The sequence below is a fragment of the Saccopteryx bilineata genome, chromosome 4 (genome assembly GCF_036850765.1).
Source record: "Saccopteryx bilineata isolate mSacBil1 chromosome 4, mSacBil1_pri_phased_curated, whole genome shotgun sequence".
NCBI classification, from domain to species: domain Eukaryota; kingdom Metazoa; phylum Chordata; class Mammalia; order Chiroptera; family Emballonuridae; genus Saccopteryx; species Saccopteryx bilineata.
Window position 1 is genome coordinate 188,743,278 of NC_089493.1, and position 23,200 is coordinate 188,766,477.

General features: G+C 45.2%; 1 protein-coding gene across 3 annotated transcripts in view; it reads left to right on the forward strand.

Annotated features, from left to right (window-relative positions):
• Positions 1–23,200, forward strand: part of TENM2 (teneurin transmembrane protein 2) — a 1,118,865-nt gene that overhangs the window by 484,583 nt on the left and 611,082 nt on the right. The window lies entirely within an intron of this gene.

Here is a 23,200-nt window from a genome sequence, read left to right on the forward strand (position 1 = left end):
CGTTTTTGATCTTAGTGTCTAAGTGGATTACAAATTAATCTTTATTTATGTCTTGAGTCCCGTATCTGGTGAAGATGTTTTCCAAAAGTCCAACGTTTTATTTGTTGTTGCTCTGTGAAATCACTGAGATTGTATATCAATTTGGTTGAATAATATGATTTATTACCATAAAACTCCTTCTTTAGCTAATGCTAAAATTGAAGCCATATTTTCATCCAGGGATGTATTCAATATCATTCCACTGTAACCAATTTCTCAGGCTCATGTCATAGTGTGAATGTTTATATGTATTAAGGATTAGAATCGAAAGAGAGAAAGGATGCTGGGGTACTGGAGAAGGATACAAAGAGGAAGAAGAAGGGAAAGCAAAGAAGGGGAGAAGGAAGAGGAAGAAAAGGGGACCATTCTCACCAGGCAGTGGCGCAGTGGACAGTGTCGGTCTGGGATGCAGAGGACCCAGGTTCGAGACCCTGAGGTCTCCAGCTTGAGCGCGGGCTCATCTGGTTTGAGCAAAGCTCACAAGCTTGGACCCAAGGTCGCTGGCTTGAGCAAGGGGTTACTCGGTCTGTTGAAGGCCCGCAGTCAAGGCACATGTGAGAAAGCAACCAATGAACAACTAAGGTGTCGCAACGAAAAACTGATGATTGATGCTTCTAATCTCTCTCCGTTCCTGTCTGTCCCTATCTATTCCTCTCTCTGACTCTCTCTCTCTCTCTAAAAAGAAAAGAAAAAGAAAGAAAAGGGGACCCTTACAGGATTCACACAACCCAGAGAAGGAAGCCTTTGTTTGCGGGAAATGGGGGGAATCCTTTGGCCATGAGTTCAGCTGTAAGCAAATAAAGTTGCCATCGGCTCTGTTTCTCTCAGCATTTTGATTACTCTCTGAATTCCTGTCCCTGCACTTTGGCGGTATCGAGAATAATCAGGTGTTTGGGGATTCTCCATTCCTCAGCAGCTTCTTGTTTGTTTCTCATTTTATTTCTCGCTAAAGAAGGGACAATGAGCCAACCAATTCTCCGCTCCTTCTCCTTTCCAATTGACATCCAAGACCCTTTAACTCACGGCCTCATATGAAACCCGGGGCTGGCCCACTGCAAGCCGTGCGCGCCGCCGCCTCTCCACTTGAGGTTCACACCTTCGTGCTGTCTCCCCATCTGTATTTTTCATTATTGATGAGAGCAGAGCAGAGAGAAGGTGTTTCTCTATCAATTTCTGCTGGAGATGGAGTGTTCTGGGTCATGGTTTGGGTCGCATACGCTTGGGGGAGGGGCGGGAAGGGTATATGCGGGAAGACTGTTTCAGACTCTTTGATCAAGTTCAGGAAGCGGAAAGGGCCCCCTGGTGGGCGCATTGATACCCATGTGGAGTCCTGTGTTCCTTCAGCTGTTAGGAATTGAGGGCGTACTCTCCTAGAGCCCGACGATGTATAATAAAAAGAGAGAGCTAGAGAACAGGACAAAGAAACTTCCATAAATGTAACTAACCTACATTCTGTCCAGCAGCGGGGCCGGGAAGGAGACAGGAAATAAACACATAAGCAAGGAACAAAAGAAAACTTCATAGAAATAAAGGCTGTAAAGTAAATAGAGAAAGAGTGATCCGATAGTAACTGGTCAGCATGCAGAGGGTTCGCTTAAATACGGCGGTCATGGAAGGAAGGCCTCTTTAAAACAGGGACATTGGGGCCCTGGCCGGTTGGTTCAGTGGTAGAGCGTCGGCCTGGCGTGCAGGAGTTGCGGGTTCAATTCCCGGCCAGGGCACACAGGAGAAGCGCCCATCTGCTTCTCCACCCCTCCCCCTCTCCCTCCTCTCTGTCTCTCTCTTCCCCTCCCACAGCCAAGGCTCCATTGGAGCAAAGATGGCCCCGGCGCTGGGGATGGCTCTGTGGCCTCTGCCTCAGGCGCTAGAATGGCTCCGGTTGCAACAGAGTGACGCCCCAGATGGGCAGAGCACCACCCCCTGGTGAGCATGCCGGGTGGATCCCGGTCAGGCGCATGCAGGAGTCTGTCTGACTGCCTCCCCGTTTCCAGCTTCGGAAAAATGCAAAAAAAAAAAAAAACAGGGACATTGGAACGGAGACTTGGGTGACAAAGGAGGCTGCCGTGGGAATACTATGGTTGTTATAGGGCTTTCCAGGGAACATCAAGGCCAAGGATCCTGAGAAGGATATGACTCTGATGGTTCAGATTCTCGAATGGAGAAGATCACAACAAAATCCATAGGCTAGAACAACATGAAGAAGAGGAAATGTGGTGTGAGAAAAGGTTGTAGAGGCCTCGTCAGTTATCTCAGTTGGTAGAGCATCATTCTGAAATGCCAAGATTGCAGGTTCGATCCCCAGTCAGGGTACATGTGGAAAGCAGCCAATGAAGGCACAACTAAGTGGCACAGCAGATGGTTCTTCTCTTTCTGTCTTCCATTTTCTCTCTATCCTTCTCAAATCAATAATTAAAGGTATGGGTGTAGAAACTTAAGTATCACTAGAAACTATACCACCTAGAATGTCATTTTTTTCTCCCATGTTATAGATTAGTAATAAATTAATAGACCGTATGGTATCTTAAATTCCATTAGCTACTGCGAGGTGATAACGTGATTTCAGGGTGTACTGGTGAAGCTTCGACCAGCGGTGTTTCCTTGAATTGTTTAATGTCATCTACTTCAAGAAGGAAGTTCATGTTGGTTTTCAGATGTCACAGCTCATCTCTGGGTGGTAAAAAAAAAAAAAAAATGAGGAAATACTTGCAGGATACGTAAAAGTATTCTTTGAGACCATAGAATCAGTTCGATAAATAGGAATGAGGAAGTTGAACTTACAGCATTGTGTCTTTGACATCAGTGGCGATATCAGGGTAGCAGGAAGGATAGTACCCGAAGTCTTGCTCAGACAGAGCACTTGCAGGTGAGCCTAGCAGAGGGATTGGGGACATCACAGTATGAAGTGAAAGCTAAATTTATAGGGAAGTGCTTTATTTTCCATTAAATACCTCCTTTAATTGATCTGGAATTTCATGTAACCTATGGCATGTGTTTTTGAAGTGCGTTTCAGATTGGAGATATGAATTCCTCCACTTTCGTAACTCAGTGTCCTGATCAGGGTGAAACAAAGAAGAAGACTAGCTTCACTTGCAATTTTCTTATAGCACCGAATTTGAAAAGACTAAAGATAGCAGGATCATAGTAAAAGAAAAAGACAGATGTGAAATGTGAGCATAGGACCTGCTCATCCTATTTACAACTAAACTTATTTTTCACAGGGAGCTCAAGAAGTAGTTATCAAAAATGGTAGAAGCTGGAATGAGTCCACACTCTGCAATTAAAACTACAGCAGGTAAAATAAGATAATAAATTAAGCCTTGACTTTGAGCCTTGAAGCTCAAATTGAATAGTTAGTAATTAGTGAATTACCGTTTTACAAAATGGGTCAGCGTGGCGTTTTTTTTATTTTCGAATCTCTTCTTTTGTGTTACAAATTTATATTGAAAATCAGTATTGTTTTGGAGTGTCATCAGAAGATTCTTTTTCAAGTGGTTTAATCACTATTAATCTTTTGGAGTAGCTTTCTTGTGACCTAAGTATTTAGAAGGTCTCCATGTCTATAAATAAATTCTCATGTTAGATTTGGATTTCTATAGCTTCTTTTTCTTCCCTACCTGTGAAGAACAAGTCCTCTTGAGTATGTTCCTGATACCTGGGGCACCAGGATGGGAAAGAAATGTATCAGTGTGTTCAACCAAGCTGTGTCTGGTGGGCGCTTGCAATGACCTGGGTCTTTTGGCCAATGCCAGCGCTATAGCAAAGCTAAGACCAAGATTCTAGTGGTTTGCAGATACTTGGGGAAGAAAGATGCACAACTATTAAGTGGTATAAAGTGATGAAGGCTCCATGAATGAAATCTGTGGCCGATGCAAAGAGAAAAGGAATAATTCAGTCTGCCTGTACAGATTTAGGAAGATGTCAGGGAGCCGGAAGGTGTTGGGGAGGGACCAGGAAGTAGAGATGCCAGGCGGAGGGGAGCGGTTTGCTCAAAGACTTGGAGGAATGCAGTGAGGTGTGTTCCTGGAACTGTCGTTAGCGACAAGGCCACCCCTTGTCACTGCAGTGAGAGATGCAATGACAGATGTTGTCCAGGCCACCTCATCATGCATGTGCTCTTAAAGTACACTGTTTTCTACTTGAGGCTATAGGTCATGGAGAAACTGGGAATTTTAAACAAGAGAATGTGGTAAGTGATTCTATGTTCATTTTTAGTTTTCAAAGACCACTTTGGTACACTGAAATGTAGAAACAGCAGTAGTCAGTTTTTCAATTCTTTTTTATACCATTTATTTATCACTCAACATTAAGAACCTCCTATAAATCAGCTTTTGTCTATGTGCTGATGTAAGGCTATGAACACCAAATGAGCATTCCGTGTGGGGCGCCCTGTGACTCTCAGAGACCATGGTTACAATAAGACACATTATCCAAAAAGGGCCAGTGAATAACTATTCATCCCAACGTGCTCCCTTTAAATATAGCCTTATGTCCCCACTGAGAAGGGTTCCCCCGGGGTTACTGCCACTGAGCATAATTAGGCCGCCTCCCCGTGCACTTGAAGATTATGTGCTGAGCAAGTCCTTTTCTTCTTTGAGTATAAAAGATACCACATGGTGATCAATTTCTATATCAAATCCAGTGGAACTCTCTAATGGGCACTCATGTTGAACTGGAGGTAGATATATGTTTGGTAGAACCACACACACCCTCAGACCGGAATCGTGCCTGTTTGTGCATGGGGTCCATCGGGCACTCTTTGCTCATTGTTTCTAATAGAGTGTGAGCATTGGCGGGTCTTCATCATCTCGTGCACTTGATTCTCACCTGGGAGTGCATATCAGGATCATGGGGGGAGCTTTTTAAAAATATACATTGGCCCTGGCCGGTTGGCTCAGTGGTAGAGCGTCGGCCTGGCGTGCAGAAGTCCCGGGTTCGATTCCCGGCCAGGGCACACAGGAGAGGCGCCCATCTGTTTCTCCACCCCTCCCCCTCTCCTTCCTCTCTGTCTCTCTCTTCCCCTCCCGCAGCCAAGGCTCCATTGGAGCAGGGATGGCCCGGGTGCTGGGGATGGCTCCTTGGCCTCTGTCCCAGGCGCTGGAGTGGCTCTGGTCGCAAAAAAGCGACGCCCCGGAGGGGCAGAGCATCACCCCCTGGTGGCCGTACTGGGTGGATCCCAGTCGGGCGCATGCAGGAGTCTGTCTGACTGTCTGTCCCCGTTTCCAGCTTCAGAAAAATACAAAAAAATAAAAATAAAATAAAAATATATGCATATTTGAGTGCCACCCAAGAGATCAGAATCCATAATCCCAGATTAGGTGTAAAACCAAGGGACATTTGTAGTGTTAAAAGCTCCTCCAGGGGATTTTCATACATTCACCCACTTGGAAAACCACTCATTCTAATCAGATATCCCTTATAACAGAGCCAAGGCGTAGGTTGCTAGATCCAGGACCGGAAGTCCAATCCCCTAGGGCAGTTCCTACTGTGACACCTTGTCCTGTGTCCATTCAACCTGCTCTGGACCTTAAGCCAAGACATCTGAGAGATGGTGGCAGGAAGAATTTGCAATCAAAGCATATGTATCATCCAGCTAATGTGGCTATAACAGAGCACCATACACTGGGTGGTTTAAACAACAGACAGTTATTGCTCACAGTCCTAGAGGCTGGACGTCTGAGATCAGGGTGCCGGCGTGGTTGGGTTCTTAGTGAGGCCTTCCTCCTTGGCTTCTAGACTGCTACCTTCTTGCTATGTCTTCACATGGCAATGAGATGGGAGTAGGAGAGAAGGGAGATGGCCAGAGGGTGTGAGAAGAAGAGGGAGAGGGTGAGGGTGGTGAGGAGAGAGGGAGGAAGAGGAAGCTCTCTGTCTGCTCTCTTGTTTTGAGGCACCAGTACCATCATGAGGACCCTACTTTCGTGACCTCATCTACACCTGTTTACCTCCCGAAAGCCCCACCTCCTTTTGAGTGAGGGCTTCAACATACGAATTTTGAACAGCACAGACATTCAGTCTCTAAGACTAAGAGACTGCTTCTCACGCTGGCTGCCCATGAAAATCATTTAGGGACCTTTAAGGAACTTGTTAGCCCATGAGAGTCAGATTTAATTTGTCAGACCTGCTAGCGATACAACTTGACTCAAAGTCCTTGGTGTTCTCATCTGAAAAATGGGAATGGTATTACTAGCTATGCTGAGGATTACCTGAGATTCTAGATATCAAAGGACTGGTTATCTCTAAAATATTGTGGAAATATAACTTGCAGTCTTAGTTCACTCTCTTTTTTGGATGAGCTGCTCTAGATAAAACTGGTATGTAAAGGGGAGACCAGACCTTTTAACAGCCAGGGTCTCTGGTGGCCCTGGATTGGAACTGCCAGTCCTCTGAATAAGCCAGGAAGGGATAGCTCTGCTGTCACATGTTCCTGCACTAGTTCCTGTACCCTCTGGGCCAGGACATGCCATGTAAATGAAGGGAGGGGGAGCGAGCAGCCTTGAGAAAAGTCATCCGGTGCTCTGAGACACCTCTGAGGGAAACATCGTAGGGAGAGCTGCCTTCCTCCTATTAGAAAAGTAATAAGGCCAGCATGGTGACAGACAGGAGGTGGCCTTGGACCCTCAGGACCGGCGGAGCTAGAGAGCGAACACCAGCTAGACGGGGCAGCTGTTTGTCCGCAGTCCAGAGTTGCCAGCTTATCCCGCTGAGAATGCAGAATGCATGCTTTTGGGTAAAAGCTCCCCGTATTCGAATGTTAGTAGCCCATTGGAGCACGCACACAGGGACTGAGCACTTCACAGGCTCACAGTGCCTGGGACACACAGAACATATCTGTGGTCTGAATTTTGCCCGGATACCCCGTTTGGCCTGCACACTGCCGGAGGACGACTGTCCCTGTGGTCCTCGTACCCCGTCTCCTCCACGCCCGACACCACTGCTTGGTGCTCACCCGCACACAGAGTGTGTGCCCGCGCGGGCACCCGGTAGGCAGCCCCTGGCGCGGGTCCTTGCTCCCTTTCACTCCGCGCTTCTGGCATTTGTCTCTATGGGTTACAGTCATCCGTGCTATCAATATTTACTGAGCAGATACTGTGCTAGATGATAATGATACAAAATTCAATAAGCCATTGGCCCTGCCCCGTGTTGCTTCTAGTCTAGACTAGGAGACATGCCCAGTGCAGTGACGGAGGCCAGAAAGAATGTGACAGGAAGGAAGCGAAGCCATGTAACCCAACCTCCGCTAGAGAGTCTGTTGCTTTGACTTACTAATAAAAGAAAAATGCCCCCCCTTTTCTTTTACCTACATTTTCCCCCTAATGTACCGTATTTTTCACTCCGTAAGATGCACCTGACCATAAGAGACACACCTAGGGTTTTAAGGAGGAAAATAAGAAAAAAATATATATTCTGAACCAAATGGTGTGTTAAAATATTTAATAAAATACGGTTGTTGTTTTTTAAGTTTGGGCAAGGCATTGAGTGAAGACCACATCTCACCTGGTTTTCTCACCGCTAAGGAGTCTCTCTGATGCCCAGAAGGTCACGGTACAAAAGTGGGCACCACCCCACACAATGCAGTGCTAATAAGTAACCCCCAACACCGCCAACATTTTATTGGAATTGAAAATGTGGTGGCTGTGTTCAGCAAGGAACAAAGACGCCCAGATGAATTTGGTCCACGTGAGCTCCTGGCTTTTCTGTCCGTAACCTGTGTGTTTGGCGCTCGGCGATGCCAAGTGGCTTGCCCCGGGGACTGTGTCTCATAACAGGCTTCTCTCCAGGGGTGTGTCTCCCAAACCCGGAGATGGTTATCTGTCAATAGGAAGGAAAACAAGTTGTGAAAGTAGGCCGCGTGCGTCACCGATAAACATGAGCACCCTCCCTGGCGAGCGTCCTCCTCTCCCTGCCAAAGTGACCTTGGTTGGCGCAAAGATGACAGAGTGCTTCCCTGCCCGGGTCTGACAGCCCTGCTATCACAGCACATTTGACAAATCGTTCACATTAAATCCGGGGGCACTTTCGGCAGCGCCGACGTCCCCTCTCCATCACTCCTGATTACCACACAAACGTCAGCCGTGGCACCAAGCACATTTGTCAGAGGGAGTAAAAAGCAGTTGTTAGTAAGAGCGCTACCTGTCATACTAATGGACTGGCGCTTGTTGCTTGGTGTCTCGCAGGAGCCTGCCGATTTGCAAAAAAACAAAACATATATATATATATGTGTATGTATGTTTTCAGAGGGTTGTCCAGCGTTGGTTGAGAACGCTTTTGTGCTTTCGTAAAGAGGAGCATTGAAAGGCTGTCAGACGGGCCACCGACTGTCTTCTCACGGAAGTAGGGACAAATTCAGGTGATTTTTTTTTAGCAACTTAGCTGGTTAGTGACTGCTGTCCTTTGTGGTCAAAGAGGCAATAGCAAGTTTTTCCGTTGACTCATCTATATCTATAGACTTTAATTTGTAAAAAAAAAGAGATAATAACTGAGTGAATGGAACAATTTTTTGTTACTCATGAGGGAACATCCTACCCGTGCTTTTATTGTTTCCTTTTTTTTTTTTTTTTTTTTTTGGCTTTTTTTAAATTGAATTTATTTGGGTGGCATTGGGTAATAAAATTGTACATGCTCCAGGTATATGGTTCTATAAAACTTCATCTGTATATTGTATCGTCTGTCCACCACCCCAAGTCAGGTCTCCTTCCAACACCATTGATCCCCCCTTGACCCTCTCCTACCTTCCCCCACCCTCCTTTTTCTCTGGTGATTGATCACCAATCTGTTGTCTGTGTCTGTGTGTTGTCTGTGTCTGTGAGGTTATTGTTTTCTTGGTTTTTGCTTAATCCCTTAACCTTTTTTTCACCCAGTCCCCCACCCCACCTCCTTTCTGACAGCTGTCAATCTGTTCTCTGTTCCTATGAGTCTGTTTCTCTTTTATTCATTAGTTTCTTTTGTTCATTAGGCTTCACGTATGGGGGAGATCGTATGGTACTTGTCTTTCTCTGACTGGCTTATTTCACTTAGCATAATGCTCTCCAGGTCCATTCACACTGTCCCAAAAGATAAGATTGACTTCTTTTTTTATGGCCAAGTAGTATTCCATTGTGTAAATACCTACATATCACAGCTCTTTTTATCCACTCATCTGCTGATAGGCACTTGGACTGTCTCCAGATCTTGGCTATTATATAATAAATAGCGCTGCAGTGAACATAGGGGTGCATACAGGAATCATTTGAAGGCGGCCGCATACGAATCTGTCTCTGTCACCTTGTCCTTCAGAGGTGCCCTGCTCTGCGTAAAGCCTCCCGTGTCACTCGTACACTTTGTTTCACAGCCCAGCCGGAACAGCCCTGTGTGGCAGGCTGGGCGCGTCCTCCTTCCTCCCATTTCAGAGAGGACAAAACTGAGAAACAGAAAGTTTATTTCCTAGGGTTATACAGTTGAGTGCCTGTTGACTCAAGCCCATAACATCCCGAATATTTGGCTGTTCCAATAAGGTGTGTGCTGTCTGTCAAGCCAGCTCCACGTGGGCCACATGCTGGTGCTTCATAACTTTGTTTCCTCGCCATTCTTCTCTTGTCCCCAGTCTTCTTTCGCTAGTCAGTTTGAATTTGATTTCTCCCTTTCTTCTTTGTCGATGGATGAAAAAAAAAATTAGAGAAAAGTTTAGAAAATTAGGGAAACAAAAATACAGAAAAAAATAAATCGGGTTGAAAACTTTTATCTGACTGTACTTTATACGGTTGAGCCGAGGACTCTGAACGGTTTGGGAGAGTGAACTTCCGGCACGACAGGCACCTGGGATCACGGCGTTGACTCTGAGCACCTGGCTGTGCTCTGCTCTTCCACATATCGCAGGTCACTGCGACCGCCCCTTTGATTTCTTGTTGAATCCGCTCCTGTAAGTGATGTAACAGGCTGGAGCGACCGGCTTGAGATGAGCTGATTTAAATAGAGAAGCACGTGATAAGAGTTTGATTCCTTTCTTATTCTTTTCCAAAAGTTTTAGATTAATGTTTCTGGATCCTGTGTTGGCTTATTCCTGTTGGATATTTTAGTTATTTTTAGTGTTCTTTTCATAGGAAAATAGGTGATCTGTAATTAGCTCTTGATTGCAACCTACTCAGATCCCTGAACCAGTAAATCTCACTATATTAAACCCTCTGTGATTCATAGGAAGACAATCTCTCATACATTCATTCGTTCATCAAATTTCAGTGTATACTCACTATGTGCCTAGCCCTGCACGAAGCCCTAAAAATGCCAGGTTGGAAATGTGTGCCTCCCACAGGTTTAATGTGGAGTATTTTATCAGGAAAAAGTAATGGTCATCTGCTTTGGACATGCCCAGCAGTAACTGTAGGCCTTCCCCCGACACCCACCTTGCCAGGAGCCTTCTGATGCTTCCCCGGGGGCTTTGCATTACAGAGTCCCATTCATTCTCTCTTGTTCTCAGTGACTGCTATTTGTCCTGTAGCTCTTTCTTTCTACATTGCTCACAAAAATTAGGGGACCGGGCAACGTGCAGATACTCCAGTACTTACAGCCTTTTGTAGAGTGCATTTTCACCAATGAAATAAAAGTTGGTTTTGCGTCTCATTTGTATAATTGAACAACTTCCTTTGACTTGTTGTTTGCTTTTCTGATGTTCTTGTTTAATAAAAAAAAAATCAAATGCTTCTTTGTTTTATCACTTCATATTCATTTTGAAATATCCCCTAATTTTTGTGAGCAGTATAGATCATAAAGGCATTGAACATATCAATATCAATATTTGTCATTTTTATTTGTTTTGTAGCAGATTTCCTTTCACACTGGAATAGATAAGACTGATGAAAGAAGAGCATTCATGGTTGAAATAGAGGTGTGGCATCTCTACTTGCTGTGGCCCCAGGATGCCTCCCTAGGGCACACAATCCTACCAGGAGAAGGTGGGGAAAGCCGTGGTCTCAGGTGGTAACCAGGTAGTGCCCATGAACAAGGCTGCCTCCACCTCAGAGACCCGCCCCCTCTCTTCTTATGTGTGCCTACGTCGGTGGCACTGTTGCTTTGTGCAGCCCGTGCTGGGAGGAAGGGAGAATTGTGTTAAGAAAGTCTTGATGAGCCTGACCAAGTGGTGCAGTGGATGGAGTGTTGGACTGGGATGCGGAGGACCCAGGTTCGAGACCGCGAGGTTGCCAGCTTGAGCCTAGGCTCATCTGGTTTGAGCAAAAAGCTCACCAGCTTGGACCCAAGATTGCTGGCTCGATCAAGGGGTCACTTGGTCTGCTGAAGGCCCACGGTCAAGGCACCTATGAGAAAGCAATCAATGAACAACTAAGGTGTCACAACAAAAAAACTGATGATTGATGCTTCTCATCTCTCTCCGTTCCTGTCTGTCCCTCTCTCTGACTCTCTCTCTGTCTCTGTAAAAAAAAAGGAAAGTCTTGATGAAGAGTTATGTTGAGGATATTTAACATGTAGATTGAATGAAAACTATTTGCATTCTGTACCATGTTCCAGATACTCTCAAATAATTTTATATGCATTTGACCTCCGAAAACGGGTAGGGACAAGGTGGCATGTTTCATTTTCCTGAGACACCTTGCCTTGTTCCTTTACGTCCAGACATACAGCATGTTTTATTTTGTTTTGTTTTAAGTGAGCGACTGTAGCCCCGTGTTAATTTCCGTGTCGACACACCCCATCATCCATCGGTGGCATATGATATATCCAATACATTTCCAACACTGCCACTTTTAAAAATAACTTAAAAGGTTGTAAATGTCAAATTGAGATTTGAAATATGTCAGATAGCTGTCATTTTTACACCCTTCATTAATTTCAATTGGACTCAGTGAATTGCATTTGACAAAGTGTTATCGCACAATGACTACCAGCGTGCTCCATGGATGCAGCGCATCCCTGGCGTGCAGGATGTTTTGAGGGGAACTTTAATATATGACTTCTCTTTGGCCTCCGAGATGGCATGAGACCATCAAATGACAAGTGTGGCAGCGTTCAACTTTAAGGTTTCCCAAATGGTGGCATTTGAAATATCTTCAAGAGGCTTATTCGGACATGGAAATATCTACTGGAGAGTTTCCAACAAGAAAAATAGATACAAGTGTGTTCGATGCAAAAATTGCAAAATTTGGACTACAGTTAAGGCAAAGGGGTCACGATGAGAAATTTCCTTTTGACGGATCTGAGAAGGTAGAGGCGTGCATGGATGAGTTGGCTCCTGGTAATGAAAATAATTTCATTGCTAAAATTAACAGCAACTCCCAACTATGAAGTGCTATGCGAAGAGCATGATCCTGAGGGCGTAATGCTTAAACCCCAGGCTCTGGTGTCAGGCTGCGCTAGTTCAAACCCTGGCTCCACCTCTTACTCTGTGACTCTGGGAAAGCCTCTTGACATCTAGGTACTTCAAATTTTGTAAGTTGTGGCCCTGGCCAGTTGGCGCAGCATTAGAGTGTTGTCCCGGCATGTGGATGTCCCGGGTTCAATTCCTGGTCAGGGCATACGGGGGAGAAGTGACCATCTGCTTCTCCACACCTTCCCGTCTTTTTCCCTCTTCCCCCCCCTCACTCCCCTGCAGCATGGCTTGAAAGGTCAGGCATGTTGGCCCAGGCACTGAGGATGGCTCCTTGGCCTCCACTCAGGCACTAGAATAGCTAGGTTGCAATGGAGTAGTGGCCCCAGATGGGCATAGCACCCTCCCCTCTGCCCCCCGTAGGGGGCTTGCTGGTGGATCCTGGTTGGGGCATAAAGGAGAGTCTGTCTCTCTGCCTTTCCACCTCTCAATAATAATAATAATAATTGTAAGTTGTAAAATCAGAATAATGACATTATCTCATAAGAGTTACTTTGAGGATAATGTGCGTGCCACGAAGGTTAGCTGTTTTTATTATATAGCAGGACACCACAAGATGTTTTTTACTTATTCATTCAATTCTCCAACCACCTTATAGAGGCTGTGTTCCTAATATTGCTGATTTACACATGCAAGAATGGAGACTTGCAATGATACTTACTTTGTCCAGAGTTGTCTGACTAGAAAGGGGCAAAGACAGGGGTCAGGTAATGGACGACACCTCTTAGGTCAATTTGTTCATCTGTAAGAGGTGGTAATTGAACTTGAAGGTCCCGCCTACATCAGCCATTATTAGATGCAGTGACACCAGGAGCCAGCCCTCTGACAGGTTTATGCCTTGCCCGGGCTGGGCAGCTGGTTCTTTAAAATATACATTCTCATTTTTGCTCCCTTTTCTCTCCTAAGAAAATAAGCCAAGTTTTGTGTGTTTATACGACTGTTAGTGTCATATTTTTAACACAGCTTTAAAGAAAATGTCAATAAGTTAGTAACCTAACTGAATTTTAAAAACACACCTGTGGAAGAAATTTTATCTAGAAATTATTACTCTGAGTAAAGAAAATGGTGAACTTTTATTGTTTGTTTTCTTTTCCCCTATCTTTGCATCAGCATCAAAGGAGTTGAAAATTGGCCCTGGCAGGTTAGCTCCGTGGGTTAGGGCGCTGTCCCGGAATGGCAGGGCTGCCTGTCTGGTCCCCAGTCAGGGCACACCCAGGAAACAACCAGGGGATGCACAGCTGAGGAGATCAGCAAATGGATGCTTCCCTTCCCCTTCCCTCTCTCTGACTTCCTCTGTCTTCCCGCCTCTCTTTGTCTCTCTCAACAATCAGTCAATAAAAAATAATTAAGCCCTGGCCGGATAGCTTGGTTGGTTGGAACGTTGTCCCGAAGCACAGAGGTTGCTGGTTCGATCCCCAGGCAGGGCACAGATAGGAACAGCTCAATGTTCCTGCCTCTCTCCTCTGCCTTTCTCTAAAGTAGTAGTAAAAAAAAAAAAAAAAAAAAAAATTGAAAATCAATCAATAATAAATTAGATTGTTAAGATTTTAAGAATCCTTAGAGATTACGCAGTTCAGAGTTTTCAGAGTCCCGGTTCATCTGAATGCACTTGACCTTGAGACGTGAGCAGAGTGGCTGGAGGCGCATACACTGCTGCTCAGGCCCAGCTGGTGCGGCTGAGGTTAGGCCAGCTTTAGACACTAAACAGACACCATCACCAAGAACATAATTCCTGGCTTTTCTGAGAAAGTTGATAGTTTCGTGAGTATCGTTAATTCAAAAAACTGTGCAACGCTGTTATGAAATGAAGAACACCTGTCTGCAGGCCAGGTTTTGACCCATCGTGGGCCGTTGTGTGACTTTAGATTTAATCCAATCCCTACGTTTTGTGTTAGTGCAAACCTTCACCGGAGAGAAGGCCAAGGTCGCCTTCTGAGTTCCTCAAGACATCACAGCCAGCTGGTAGTGACATAGGACAGCCCCCCCCCCCCCCCCCCCGGTTCTATGCCTTGGTGAGTTTCTCTGCAACATGCCATCACTTGCTATAAGACACAGCTTTACTTTTGCCTTATAACAAGTGACAGGAAAAAAAAATGTTATTTAGCGTTTATATTTGGAAAATGGAAAACACTTTCAGGTTGGATCCATTCAACTGGACTTAAGGATTGTGGAAAATACAATTTTAAATTTAAGTTATTGAATTGAAAAATAAAAATTCCGATCTACAGTTTCCTGATTGCTCGAGGAAGAAACACATGGAAGCCAACAAGGATATGCAGTGCCCTCCCTTCCCCCCAGGGAAGAGGTCTGTGTGACTAGACAAGGAGCCCTGGGAAAGCTGGGTGGGTGAATGGAGCAAGTCACCTCCAGGTTCAAGCAAGCCAGATCCCACAGGGCTCAGCCTCCGAAAGCTTATCTGCCCCTCACTCCCCTTCTCTCCTTTTCCCGGGGAAAAAAGCACCAAGACCTCATAAAGTATGTGGGAGGGTGGTCCCTCTCGTTTATCTGTGCAGTTTATCGCCACTGATGGCTCCCACTGGAAACAAACGGGGCCTGTTTCACGCTGCGGGGGTTCGGCATCCTTCCTGTTCGTTATTTCATGCAAATGAGGAATCTAGGGGTGAAATGATAATTTATGAGAGATGCATGGTGCGTCTGACAATACTCATAAACCTCCTAAACTACTTTATCTTGTTTCGGAACAAAACATACATTTGGTCTCCTAATAAGAATTTTTATTATAACAATATTTCTATTCTGGACTGCCTTGTTACTGTGAATGATATGAGGCGGGGCGATATTTTTTTTTTTTTTTTTTTGTCCTGTATGTTTAGAAATGCCTTGTTTAGCTCTATGATTCTTTTTTAAGGATTAGTGGACAGTAAGTAGCATCATTCCCTCGTCAGGTTCTCATTGATTGGGAAGTTGATGGCTGGTGTCTTTTGGCCTGCAGGTGTTATTCTTGGTGGGTTGTTTTTGTTCTGTTTTGTTTTTAACGAAGTAATTAGCAAGTTGTAGGTCCTTGCTCTGAAGACTGAGACCCCTTGATGCACCAGGTCTTTCCTGTCAGTCATTTTTCGTTTGTAATTTAGTCTCTGCCAGAACCGACAGTAAGGGATAGCTCTTTAGTTGGGTTAGCCTTTCAGAATAGAATAGAGTTTCCAGTTGGCAGTCCATGGATCCCGGCAGGGGTGGGAGGGGGCACTCAGACTTGTGACACGGCAGATTTTTTTGAACCTTTCATGTATATCATTGTTGAGTAAACAGTCAGACAGTCTTAATTATAATTAAGGAAAATAGCAAACAGCCCCTTTTCTCCTGGAGCTGCTCATCACTTAAGAACAAAAAGAAAGGCAAGCAAAACACCCCAACGAGACAGAACCTGCAGGTGTATTTCTAGGCTGGTGATAAGCATAGGGACTAAAACCAGTTCATTTATTATTTTCTTCATTATTCCATGCTACTGTGATTTTTTTTAAAAAAACAGCTCCTTTTTATTCTCTTTCTAGGAAGTATTTGAACAAAAGACCATTATCTAGAATCTTAGCTTCTAGTTTTAAATGCTCAGTTAAAGGTAACTGGTGTAATCAGCTGAGCTTGCAAAGAATATGCAATCATAAAATCGTTTAATTAAATGACATCAGTGCTGTTTGTTTTGGTGCCCGTTTGGGTATTAATAACACCGTTACTGTTCTCACTGCCAAAGGTTTACTACTTAATTATTGTATTTGCTTGTTGGAGATGTGTGTGTCGGAAGCAGGGTCCCCTAATCTACACACTGGGTGTCGCTTCACCAGCTAAGACACGCTTTCCGGAACTAGAAGTCCCACAGCCTGGGCTTGGTCTAAAGATGGAGCCATGGAAATCGAATGAAAACATTTGTTAACTTGTAAAAATGAAACAGAAAATAAGAACGCTTATTCAGGCTGCGAGTCAACTTGATGGGGTGTGAACTGATCACTTTATTACATACGCTTTGTTTATAGCGTTCTTGCCATTTTCTGAGATGGCAGCCCTATGCGTTTCATTGTCTTAATTAGATTAAGAATGGATTAGAGGAGCCAAATCTATTATTTTTTTAAAAAAGGCAATTCTGCTGTATTCCTGAAAACCCCCTTTTGGTTTTTAATTTAAATTCCACTGATGCACAGTAGCAAAAGCCTTCGTTGTAATTATGAGCATGTATGCATCCGTTTGAGAGGCTATGCGAGTATGAGGAAAACCAGATCTTCAATTTTTTTTTCAAAATTATTCCTGAATGAATAAGGATAGGACGGAAGAAAAAAAAACAGTTTGTTTTCTTCTGGTTTGGGTTCACTCACACGTCAAAGGGACACTGTATGCTCAGATGGGCTGACCGTTTCTCCAGGTATTTTTTTATTTTTTAGTTTACTTTCACTCCTGCAGTATTTAGAACGTAGGTTTCTCATCCCTCTCACTTAGACTGAATGTTTGTTCTGTGGGAGGCCGTCCAGGACGATTGTTAGGCTTCCTAGTTTGCATATCTGCCTCTCCCTGTGTACTGGTACAAACGCGACTTTCAGCTTGAAAACTTGGTTATGTAACCCGCCACAATTATCACGCAAGGATGGCTTTGAGTTTCAGCTGGAGCAGAGCTGCTGTGTTGGAAACGATAGCGGTCTGTTTTGTTTTTCCAGTATGTGCCCTGGTTTTAATTTCGTGTTGGATTCCCTACCCTCTAACCTGTGTGACCCTGAGGTGCTATTTTTTTTACCTATTGTCTCTGTATTTTAAAATTCCAGAATACTCATAATACAGCGGCATAGTCACACACACACACACACACACACACACACACACACCAACGCATGTAAAAAGTAGTGAAATTGGGATAAGTTCTGTGGTGTGCTTAATAATGTTGTACCTGTGTCAGGTAACAGACGCAGGTGACGTAAGATATCATGGGAGAAACCTGGGTGGAGGCTGTATAAGAACCCTCTGCACTATATTTGCATCTCCGTGGGTCTTAAATGATTTCAAATTAAAATGTCTTAGAAACAATGTATAATTTCAGTCCATTGACTCCTCGGCTGCTACTAACAAATATGGATCCCTACTTGATCTGTGTTAAATGAACTTCAGTAACCAATCCCCAGTTATCAGCAGCCTTTTGAACATTCAGCATTCTCTCCCTCTCCCTCTGAGCACATTGCGTACATTTCCTACTCCTTCCGCGCTGGCACCTTTAGCAAAGGGTTCGTATCTGCGTGGTCCTTTTAGCCCCAGAGCCTGACGCTGTGCTCTGGACATTACGTTTCCGGGGCGTTTGATTGTTAGATATTCCAATGAGACTATAGGATAAAATAGGATGGTTCCTGGGATAGAGAACTGGTATGCTGGCACAATGCTGGCCACCCAGTCCATACTCTGCTTATGTTCTGGAGGAAGGAACCGGTTTTTTCAGTAAGTGTGCTCACATGTGAATTTTCTGTCTTAGCAGGAGAGGAGTCGCGCTCCTGCTGAGCCATCTGTTCTTCTGAGTCCTTTGTGGTGGACTCGGAATGTGAGATCACTCATTAATTGTCATTGCTTCGGTGAGGTGCTGTGTTTGGGATTGGAGGTCTTGAAGTGATACCTAATTTAGGAAGACTGTGACAAAATTTATCACTAATTACCTGTCCCTCAAATGGGAATCAATGCCATCAGCAACATATGATGGCGATAATGTCATCATTTATCGAGTGATTAAAATTCTAAGCACCTTGCACATATACTCTCACTTTAATTTTACGCCATTACCAGCTTAGAGTTCAGACAAATAACATGTCCAGGGTTACCCATAATTGGCTCGTGAGCAGCAGAGCTGGGACTTGAACCTAGAAAGCCTGACTTCCAAAGACCTTCTACGGTCTTCCTTCCATACTTGTGCCCTTAACTGGTGAGTGTTTATCAATCTCGGAGAGCCGTTAGAATCACCGGAGGACTTCTTCCAGAGTCACTCCCAATCCCAGATACACTAATTTCATTTATCTGGGTGGGCATTTTGTTGAACTTCCAATGGGGTTCTTCCCATGGTGCCATGGGGGGCATCTTAGCTGCCCTTCAGAACTCTCCCACTGCCCATGAAGAATAGAAGCTACTTATTGTACTTATAAGTCCATTCCGTCTGGGCAGAACCATAGCAAAGCAAAGGCATTGTCCCCACCAGCTGCCTTTGGAGAAATGAGGCTGCGAGTCCACCTTCTTTGCAATGAATTCCCCAACATTTGTTAGCAACCTGCTTTTCATATTCTCAAGTAGAGACTTTGCACCTCCACCCACCCCCCCACCATCTGCTACTGATGTTCATTTTAATAGCATTTTACCTTTATAAAGTTGCCTATTGGCCAAAAAAAAATTGGTTTGATAACAGGGGTCCTAAAAATGTACCTGTTCAAAGGAGTCAGACAGATCAAGTGAATGAATTAAGAAGACAAGGCTTTGAGTAGTGAAAGTTCCCTGTTTAAAAGACTGGGGTAACTGGGGAGTATGTGCCCCGTCTCTAGGGACACTCCCTCCTGTAATCTCACAAGGTCGCCGTGCAGAAATCCTGCCCACTGCTCTGGACCTTCCAGATTTTCAGGAGACTCCAGAAATCTGATCTTTCATGTAATTTGGTTTTTTTTTTGCAGTATCAACTGCAGCTAGGTCCACTCCCCCCCCCCCCCAACAATGCCCAGGTCAATGTTGTGTCACCAGCAACATCACCAGAGAACTTATATAGAGCTCAAAGCACCTGGATGTCTTGTGTATCTACCTTTTGGTATTTTGAAATAAATAAAGTTGCCTTTCCTCACTAACTACCCAGGGCACTGAGTTCTAATCTTTGCCAGAAATGGGCATTCTGTCTTTAGAGCAGGTACAGAATTTGGTGGGCCCTGTTTCCTCACCTGTGAAATTGAACCTAGAGAAGGCATGAGAGAATTGTAGAGGGGAGGAAGGCGTGGTCTCGGAGCAAAGGCTGGTACAGGTGGGACCCTCTCGTTGTGACTTACCAGCTCCCTGACTTCAATGGAGTTGTTCGGCATTCAGAGCCTACGTTTTCTCATCTGAATAATGGATACATATGATATTGATTTGCACAGTTATCCTAAATATTAAATTATGTGTATCCTGTGCTAAACAGTAAAACACTGGCCCTGGTAAGAATAAAAAGATATACCTAACGAGTCTCATGTCTTTAATAGACTAAAATCAGGGAAACCATTGCCAGGACTTGGTCTCATTCTCTGGTTAGGCTCTAGCATTGGGCCAACCTGCTTGGTTTTCCTTTGCGACATCTTCCCTTGACGTTTCAAGGTTTCCCCCTATTGTAGTGATTTTTCAAAAATTAGTAGAACTGACAGCTTCCAGGAGATGAACCGAAATCCAAGTCATGTAACCCATTCCTGCCCCCTCTAACATGGACCGTCCTGGTGGCTCTGCATTAAGAACCAGAGGCAATCTCTTTGGGATGATTAGCAGCCAAAATGTGATTAATAATGAATATATGTATGTATTGTAGGAGGAGGGTTGTGTTAAATGTGAGGAGTCAATAAATGGCTGTTAACCTTCTCAGAGGTCAACAGGCGGCTGGGTTGCTGGTTATGCAGGGCAGCCCTGGCGGCCGCAGCCTCACTCAGACCTGCTCTTAGGTCTGATGACAGTGTGTGCGATTAGGGAAGCGTCTCTGTAATAGCAACCATCGATTGAGACCTAGAGGACAGGGCAGAGCTGTGGGGAGCACTTGGGGAGAGAAGTCGGAACGATTCCTCAGCTCCTGAGAAGTAAGCCGTAAGCTATCCTTTTGCAGTATGGCTGTGGGAGCTAGCAGTTCCTTCTTTCTCATAATTTACTGAGAAAAACATTTTCAGAAGAAGTGCATGACTCTTGGGCCAAGGATTTTTGCCTGTCTTTTTTTTTTTAACTTATTGTTAATAGGTCGGGATACATAAGGTTCATATTAATAACCCTACTATGGATTTAAATCTCTGTCTTAAACCATGTTTGACACAAACTTTGTGTTTTGGCTTTTTTTTTTTCCTGCAAGCACTGAGCTTAAAATGTGCTATTGCAAAGCTCTGTCTTTTGAGGACATTTATCAGTTCAGTGTCGCCTCATTGGAAATTCTGGGATTTGTCAACGAAAGAGCTAGACCTCTAGGCTCCAGTCCTCTCCCTTCGTTTCTTAAACAGTCTTGAGAGAAGACATGTTTTTATTCCTCTTTCATTTCGAAAGCCATTGAGAGCTCTGGTCCACCTCAGCGTCTCAGGTTGTTTTGTTTGCTTTCTCCACCCCTCCACTTCCCCGACCCTTAAGATAATAGAAAAGAATACCTTGGCTTCTCCCCATAAAAAAAAGATAATGTCTCATTTCAAAACTGGCTCTGAATAATTGATAACAACAATGGTGTGAGAATGTTTTGCATTTTTGACTGCTGTCAACTTTTATTTTTCTCGGATTCTCCTATCGACACTAAAAAGTAAGAAGAGAGACAGGATGGAAAAGACTAGAACATTCGTTTATTCTTTCATTTGCTCATCCCACCGACAAATATTTAACAAGTAACTATGTGTACCGGATGTTATATTGAGAGCAAGGTCTACAATGTGGGGGGGGGGGATAAGGTCCCAATGCATTTTATTGGGAGGACCAGGCAATAATTACAAAAATGAATGACTAACATCACGTCGGAGAGTGATACTGGCTGCGAAGAAAATAAGAAACAGGACAATGCTTTAGATTGGGTTGGCAAAGAAGGTTGTACAGGGGCGGTGACCCTGGAGCTGAGACCTAAATGACAAAGGAAGCGGCAGTGAAGTCTGGGGAAGGGATGCCAGGTGCAGGTGCCAAGGTGAGCAGGGGGAAGGTCGTGGCGGACCTCCTACGCCACGGTGAGGATGTCAGTCCAGAACCATTGCTTCACTGCTGCGTATGTGGGAGGGAAGAACTACTTCCCCGGTGCTCTCTCTGCTGTGGTGAGGATGTCAGTCCAGAACCATTGCTTCACTGCTGCGTATGTGGGAGCGAAGAACTACTTCCCCGGTGCTCTTTCTGCTGACTGGGTGTAGAACGGGAGGAAGCTCAGATAAACACAGGCAGATTCAATGCCATCGGCACCACTACACCATGAACTCATGGGGCGGAGGCTCTGCCTTTGATAAATAGGGCTGGGGCGTTGTCAAAGTGTGGCCGCGTCCCACCTGCATCAGCGTCATCTGGGGGAGACTCCTTTACAACGAGGATTCCAAGACCTCCCTTCAGGCTAATGAATTCTGACTTTCTGGGAGGGGAACCTTCCTTCTGCATTTTCAACAAGTTCCTGGAGCAATTCTTATGCATGGGAAATTTGAGAACTGACCTGCTTTTCATTTCTCCCAGGAAGTTCCTACTATATTATAAAAATCTCAAAGGCAAAAATATTTAGGCTACCACGTTGTATATTCATGAGAGATTCCAGCTGACAGCTGCACGTGTGTACATGGTTTTCGATAGTGAATTTCAACAAGATGACATAGGATCACCAAGAAATCCAGTCGATTCCTACTTTTGTCTTATTCCACTTACTTGATTTTATTATCAAAATTAGGGCCTAGCGTGCGGAGGACCCGGGTTCGATTCCCGGCCAGGGCACACAGGAGAAGCGCCCATTTGCTTCTCCACCCCTCCGCCGCGCTTTCCTCTCTGTCTCTCTCTTCCCCTCCCGCAGCCAAGGCTCCATTGGAGCAAAGATAGCCCGGGCGCTGGGGATGGCTCTGTGGCCTCTGCCTCAGGCGCTAGAGTGGCTCTGGTCGCAACATGGCGACGCCCAGGATGGGCAGAGCATCGCCCCCTGGTGGGCAGAGCGTCACCCCTGGTGGGCGTGCCGGGTGGATCCCGGTCAGGCGCATGCGGGAGTCTGTCTGACTGTCTCTCCCTGTTTCCAGCTTCAGAAAAATGGAAAAAAAAAAAAAAAAATTAGTAAGCCAGGGCAAGGCTGGAGAAGACTTGTGACAAAGAACGACCTCTTTGGCGGCCCATGCCGGCAGAGCTTTATGGTCCACGGGCTCAGGACTGAACAACCTTCAGAAAGGCAGGGAGAGACAGCCACGTGTTCGCACAGATTGCCTTAATGAATTAAGACGCAACGGAAAAAGAATTGGATAGAACAGGGAGTGGAGGTTCAGAACAAACAATGTTCGGCAAGGCCCATCCGAACATTGGTGAAGGCTTGGGTTCTTTTACTCTCTCTCCCCTTGCCCATTGTTAGAAAGACACAGGAGAGAAGGAGTGAGCGTTCAGATGAAGCCATGCCGCACAGTTCAGGCAAGAGCACTGTCCCTGCTCCCAGTACAGCGGGTTTTTGTGACAACCCCTCAAACCCTGTGGACGTGGCAGTCTCTTCAAGTAGTGTTTCCGAGGATGAAGACGACAGTCGCTCAGTGGGAGGTGGGATGTGGCCAGCAATCCTGCAGGCCTCTCAATCCGGACATCCAAGAGGAGGTTGAAGTTCCTTCGTTTCGTCTTTCGGGGTTTGGTTATGTTTGCTCTTTTAGGACTTCCCGCCCGGTCCCTGTCTTGTCGGAGCTGCCTACGGTATGGCCCCCTCCCTCCTGCAGACCTCTGTCTCCTAACAGAATGGATGTAGACTTGTCTGTCCTCGCAGCAGCGGAACCAAGCACAGGCCGGCCTTTTCCAAACAAAATTCTCTTAAAGTCTTGTCCAGTAAAAAAAAAAATGATTATCAATAAAGTGACGCTGTAAGATGCTACATAGATGTGCGGAGGGAGAGGTTCGCTTTGGTGCTCCCAGCCCAAGACACAGGGCTGCTGTTGCCTGTCCCAGAGCCAG